Raw genomic sequence first — 6,639 nt, forward strand, 5'->3', positions numbered from 1 at the left:
GCCTTGTACTCTAAGTTTCTTGTTGGGGAATGTAGTATTTCAAATTTTTTTGCCTACGATCACGCAAGATCTATCTAGGAGAAGCGTAGCAACGAGCAGGTAGAGTGTGTCCATGCGTACCCTCGTAGACTGAAAGCGGAAGTGTTTAGTAACACGGTTGATGTAGTCGAACGTCTTCGCGATCCAACCGATCCAAGTACTGAATGTACGGCACCTCCGCGATCAGCACACGTTTAGCTCGGTGACATCCGTCGTACTCTTGATCCAGTTGAGTCCGAGGGAGAGTTTCGTCAGCACGGCGGTGTGGTGACGGTGATGATGAAGTTACCGGCATAGGGCTTCGCCTAAGCACTATGACGATATGACCGATGTGTGTAACTGTGGAGAGGGGCACCGCACACGGCCACGTATATAAAGGAGGGGAGGGAAGAGGTGGCCGGCCCAAGGGGGCATGCCAGGTGTGGGGAATCCTATTAGGACTCCCCAGTCCAAGTAGGATTCCCCTCTTTCCAATTCCTAGTAGGAGAAGGAGGGAAGGATGAGGAGGAGAGAAGGAAAGGGGGGCTGCCCCCCAAACCCTAGTGCAATTCGGTTTGGGCTAGGGGGGGTGCGAAACTCCCTGGCTGGCCTCCTCTCTTCCACCACTAGGCCCATGAGGCCCAATAACTTCTCGAGGGGGGGGGGGGTTCCGGTAACCCCTGGTACTCCGAAACTCATCCGAAGCGACCCGAACCATTCCGTTGTCCGAATGTAACCTTCCAATATGTGAATCTTTATGTCTCGACTATTTTGAGACTCCTTGTCATGTCCATGATCTCATCCGGGACTCCGAACAAACTTCAGTCATCAAATCATATAACTCATAATACAAATCGTCATCGAACGTTAAGCGTGCGGACCCTACGGGTTCAAGAACTATGTAGACATGACCGAGACACATCTCCGGTCAATAACCAATAGCGGAAACTGGATGCTCACATTGGCTCCTACATATTCTACGAAGATCTTTGTCATCAGTATGTTACTTTCCCGAGATTCGATCGTCGGTATCATCATACCTTGTTCAATCTCGTTACCGGCAAGTCTCTTTACTCGTAATGGAATGCATCATCCCGCAACTAACTCATTAGTCACATTGCTTGCAAGGCTCATAGTGATGTGCATTACCGAGAGGGCCCTGAGTTACCTCTCTGATACACGGAGTGACAAATCTTAATTTTGATCTATGCCAACTCAACAAACACCATCGGAGACACCTGTAGATCATCTTTATAATCACCCACTTACGTTGTGACGTTTTATAGCACACTAAGTGTTCCTCCGGTATTCTGGAGTTGCATAATCTCATAGTCATAGGAACATGTATAAGTCATGAAGAAATCAATAGCAATAAACTAAACGATCATAGTGCTAAGCTAACAGATGGGTCTTGTCCATCACATCATTCTCTAATGATGTGATCCCGTTCATCAAATGACAACACATGTCTATGGTCAGGGAACTTAACCATCTTTGATTAACGAGCTAGTCTAGTAGAGGCATACTAGGGACACTATGTTTTTCTATGTATTCACATATGTACCAAGTTTCCGGTTAAGACAATTCTAGCATGAATAATGAAAATTTATCATGATGTAAGGAAATATAAATAACAACTTTATTATTGCCTCTAGGGCATATTTCCTTCAGTCTCCCACTTGCACTAGAGTCAATAATCTAGATTACATAGTAATGATTCTAACATCCATGGAGTCTTGGTGCTGATCATGTTTTGCTCGTGAGAGAAGCTTAGTCAATGGGTCTGCAATATTCAGATCCGTATGTATTTTGCAAATCTCTATGTCTCCTTCCTTGACTTGATCGGCATTGAAGCGTCTCTTGATGTGCTTTGTTCTCTTGTGAAATCTGGATTCCTTTGCCATGGCAACTGCACCAGTATTGTCACAACAGATTTTCATTGGATCTGATGCACTAGGTATGACACCTAGATCGGATATGAACTCCTTCATTTGCTGCTTCCGAAGCAGCTATGTATTCCGCTTCACACGTAGATCCCGCCATGACGCTTTGCTTAGAATTGCACTTCGGTGTAGCCACAACTTTTCCTTCCCATCCCGCATCTCCGATGGTAGCAAGATCGAGTTACCGGTCGGGAGTTTTTAGCTGGAAGGACGTGGCGGTCGTTTCTCCAAGGTCATATCGATGCACGGGTACTATTCTAGGGACGAAGCCATTAGGAGTTACTTTTGACCGTGATCCTTTTGACCGGGTATCGCAATACCCAAACATTGCTACATTAACATACATGAATTTGTATGATAGTGGCAAGTAACATCGAATTATGAAAATGACAAAGGTAGACAATCTTCCCCTTATGGCCCCCACGATATGAATAACAACCTTACTCCTACTTGTCTATAATTATATCTATCGACGGGTATAGTGTGTGTGAGGGGGGGGGTCTAGCGAGCCTTGTGCGCTAAGTTTCTAGCACATTTGGTGACCAGTCTTAACCAGATGTGCAAGTTCAGATCTAGTCTAGGCCTGAAGCTAGGGCTTCCATTAAGTCATCTTGGCCCTCCAAGCAGAAGTTGTCATCTCTTGTTCATGGCGCTAATGTATTTATAAATGGTCTGGGGTCAGTTGGATGCCTTCCTTTCCTAGCCTCCCATTCGTGAAAAGCTTGATAATTCCACTGTCATGACATGTCCTCCCTCCTTCCAAGGAGTTCCAGGGGGTACACGTCATCCTAATTTCACTGCTAGGAGTGACTCTCCGTGGGAGTGGGTTTGACATTCGCGAAAGTTTCCTTCAGGCTTACGCGGCTTGGCATGGGCCCGATCCACCTTTTGCCTACAACATATGACCTACCCGGAGACTACACCTTCACACATGGTGAGTAAACAACTCCTTGGTTGCCCGCTCCACCTAGATACGTGCCGCCAAAAGAAACTCCCGATGTTCCTGTAGCTGAAGTGACGACCAGATCTAAACCCGGTGGATACTTGAGCAGATAACTTGGAGAGGAGAATATATCTTCTTTCATCAAATATCACATTATTTGTACGTAACTACATTGACTATCAAATTTTGCATTCGTTATATATTTCTCACATTTTGCTAAAACCAAAATATTTTTTAACACACATGAAATTTCCATGTAACGATTTGCGTAAAACATCATCTACACAACTAATGAGTCAACTGGGATGCAACATGCATATATCTAATTAGCTCGTAGTAATTGTTTAAATATGTCAAGTTGAATCAATGATAAATAAAAAAACAAAATAGGAAATTAAGTATAAAATATTTCAACATCAATTAATGTGGATGACAGGCATTAGGTAACCATGACTCCCTGACAGGTTAGTAGAACAAAGGGTAGGGTTGATTTTATATCCGTGTGTTGCTTCCGATAATTTACCCGTCGGCAAACAGAAAGAACAATAATAGATCAAACTATGTGCTTTTGGGTAGCAGCATACGCGAAACACAGTTGAAGAAATGTAATGATGGTATGTCATGAAAGGCTTTCCTAGGCATGTAATGTATGATCTCAATATGCGCTTTACACACTTACCTAAGTTGACAACTAACTCTATAATGCCATTAAGACTTGAACACTATTGTCCTGTACTATTTTGGACGTAATAATGAATCATGGTGCCATGGTGGTAGTATATTTTAGACTCGGAACATGGCATACACAAGGATCATCTATCGATTATTAATTAAGTGCTAAAGTATGTGATGGAAATATATGGAACTAGCTGGCTTGAGATTTGCTACATGGAGGGGAGTACCACTACATCAATCATATCATGCATGATGAGATTGAGCGTACGCAAACTTGTATTATCATGTGTCTACCTTTGAAATATACATAAAAAAGGAAGTAAAACTTGTAGGAAAAATTATTGGCTGGTCAAATAGTTTCATTCTTCTGGAATGTATGACCATATTAATAATGAAGTACTTGATTAGACTAAAGCTTCTACTGAACCCTCTCAGGTAAACGCCATGATGGTGTTGCATTTACCCTTATATGCTTATGTCTGGAACACATGCCCGCTCTGCTTTCGGATTGATCTTGTTAACGAATACGCTGTTCGAGGAATCGTCAGAGTTCTTCCCGGGTTTAATGTTTATACTGAAATATGTAATTTTGATTAGCAGTATAAGGGTAGGTAAAATGCCATCAAGACATGTATTGACGGTAACGCGCAAGGCGCTCTCATAGGTGTGTAATTTGTGATCTTAAGATGCTCTATGCGCTCATGGTTGTTTGTTGGTTAAATATAATTAGCCATGAGTATATGCAGAACTAGTTGTTAGCTGGTTTTTGGTAAAATCTGTTTTGCTAGCAGTTTTGTGAATAATCAGTATAGGAAAAATACTGGTCGGGATTAGGAAACTGTAAAGATGGACATGCGATTTACTTGTTTGGATGAAATTCCATATTCCTCTCTTTGTGAGTTGTGGAAGGAGGATGGCATGAAAAAAGTTTGGGGCGTGAGGAAGTTAGTTAGGATCCTGTATTGCTAAATCGCGTTTTTGGAAAAACAACAAATAGTAGTTTCTCTACAAATGTGAAATCCAGAGTTTAATTGAAAAAAGTTCTTCATATACGCGGGTAGGTGTACATTTTCTACTTAGTGCATGTCACGCACACCATGATTATCTACTGATTGTTAAGTGCTAAGTATGTGTTGGGAAGATAACCAACTAGTTGGCTTGATATCAGGCACATGCAGGGGAGTACTCCAAAGTCAACTATATATCATGATGGTATCAAGCTTACATAAACATGTATTATCATGCATGTTCGTATGATAGTCCGGTATCAGCTTCGAGATCATGAATGGCAAACTGGAGGGGCTAATTTATGAGTGCGTGTGCTTATAAATAGGGTCTCTAGCTAGCTAGTACTCACCTCAACACAACCACGAGAAAACACTTCCATTTTTCTAGATAGAGCTTTGAACCGCAACATCCGCCTTCCGCTCTTGCGATGGCTTCCAGCTCCGTGCCTAAGATGGCTGCCGTTTTCATGCTGGCCCTATTCGCTGGCCAGGCGCTGATGGCTACGCCAGCGATGGCAGAAGGACTAGGTAACTGGCACAACCTTTTGGAGAAGTATGATGAGACGCAATGTCGCGGATACGCCACATGCAATATTGTATGCTTCTACCAAGTTTTTCAAGTCTGCATCATCTATAGCCCTGTTGCATTCTGCAACACTTGGGCGTTTGGGTTCTGCAAGGACAAGAGATACCGAGGCATAAATAGCAGTGCAGCTCCTTTTGGGATGCATGCACAACTACACGAGCAACTCGCCTCATCAGTGTCAACTATTGTTCCTTGGTTATTGGCGTTGTGCGTTGCAAGAGTCCTAATATGTTCCTCCCTTTATTTCCAGCTATCATTTATCAGTGGCTTAACCAACTATTTAATTACTTCATTCTCTGTCATCATGGTACTTGTTTAACTAAAAATCCCCTGTCGGATACAAATGTATGTGTCGTTTGATTATAAAATGGTTCCGCCGCGGCAGCATTTTTCGGTCCATGATGGCCATATAAGCATGCTCTTTCTACCCTTACCGATGAATCTTTCTTCATGAAGTACCATTCGTTTGACAGATTTGGCATGTGGTTCGACAAAATGCCATAAAAAATAAAGGTTGCAAAAATATAAGGGAGCTTGAAGCTGAATCGGCACTAACCTTGTAAATATTTTTCGTAGTGGACAAGACAAATACTACACAGGCCATCGCCACACCCAGTTTCGCTAGATCATCGCAGATGATGCGATGTTTGACAACATATACATTCTAAACGGACACTCAAGGCCCATAGGGTGACCAGCGTTGTTTCCGTGTTAATCCGGGCCCACAGGGTACGAAAGTTTTTTTCGTCCGTGAGTCCCTATCATGTGGAACCCATGTTAACTGCCGTGATTGCATTGGCTTTCAGGGACGAATATATCGAATCGGGGTTTTCGAGCGTTCTCTCATTGCACCTTGAGTACCCCAAACCCATTAAGGTCACCTTCCGACGCTCTCTAGTAGTCGTCCAGGTGCTTGGGTCATCCTTCTTCTGGCTAGAGTCGCATTGGCATCGATCCTTTGGACATTTGATTCAATCCTCCAAGAGGGTCTTTCACTGCCCCTACGGCAGATGCTACCGAAAAGAGTTCCGGCATTGAGCGAGCATTTTCTTGGGCTATCCTGATCAAACATCTCGCATGCCTCATTCTACCTTTGAAAACTGAAATTATATCCAGGTAGGATTGATCCGTGGGAAGTCATTCATTTTCCTCAGAAACCCGCAATTCCCAGATCAAAAGTCATATTTCCCGCTCCTCTAGTTTCTTAAACCAGCACGGTTCCTTTTTCCAGCAGGAATACTCCCAAAAAAGGGCTTCCATTCAAAGTGGAAAGAAAGAGACCGGTCCGTTCTTCCTCTTTGCCTAGCGGTTAATTAGAGTGTAGGTCCCCTCCCAGGCCTCGCAACCAAGAGTCACTTGTCGAAAGTTGACCAAGAAGACAATAACTATCAAGGCAGGAATAGATAGATGAAACTCTAAACTGTTTCACCATCTTCTATGGTCATTCTTATTTTTCTGAAGTTGAAG

Source organism: Triticum dicoccoides, chromosome 7A (genome assembly GCF_002162155.2).
Source record: "Triticum dicoccoides isolate Atlit2015 ecotype Zavitan chromosome 7A, WEW_v2.0, whole genome shotgun sequence".
Taxonomy (NCBI): Eukaryota; Viridiplantae; Streptophyta; class Magnoliopsida; order Poales; family Poaceae; genus Triticum; species Triticum dicoccoides.